The sequence below is a fragment of the Merops nubicus genome, unplaced genomic scaffold (assembly GCF_000691845.1).
Source record: "Merops nubicus isolate BGI_N331 unplaced genomic scaffold, ASM69184v1 scaffold2654, whole genome shotgun sequence".
Taxonomy (NCBI): Eukaryota; Metazoa; Chordata; class Aves; order Coraciiformes; family Meropidae; genus Merops; species Merops nubicus.
In genome coordinates, this window is record NW_008602092.1 from 1 (window position 1) to 622 (window position 622).

A 622-nucleotide genomic window follows, 5' to 3' on the forward strand; every position below is an offset into this window, starting at 1 on the left:
AAAAAAAAATCCCCAAAGCTGCTTTTTCATGTGTTTGGAATCTGCATGAATATATTTGGGATTAATATATAATATCCACACTTCAACTAGTTGAACACTTTTGGAGCCAGAGATGAAACTGTTTATTGAAATGAAAAGTGTAATTCTGGTATTTATATTCCAAAGGATATGTAATACATCACAAATGTAACTCACAGAAGGTTCATCCCAATTCTACAAAATGCCATTTGCAGAAATAGACCAGGAGAAGTGTTAGAAGCAACAGGCTGGGGAGCTATTTCTATAGAAGATTCACAGATAATTAAACGAGATTAAATTCCAAACTCTAAAAAGTTGTCATTGTCATAATGTGCATTATCTCCAGTCCTTCAAAATATTGTATCTTCTATGCATTTCTAAAAAGCATATATTATTTGTATTATTTAACTTTTGCATTCTGATAGCAGTCAGCCTTCTTTAACATTACCAATACAGGCTGGGAGAGGACATGTTAGAAAAGCAGTCTACTGGAAAAAGACTTTGGGGTGCTAGTCAATGAGGAGCTGGCCATGAGCCACCAATGCACAGCAGCAGCCCAGAAGGCAAATCACATCCTGGGCTGCATCAAAAGAAGTGTGGCCAG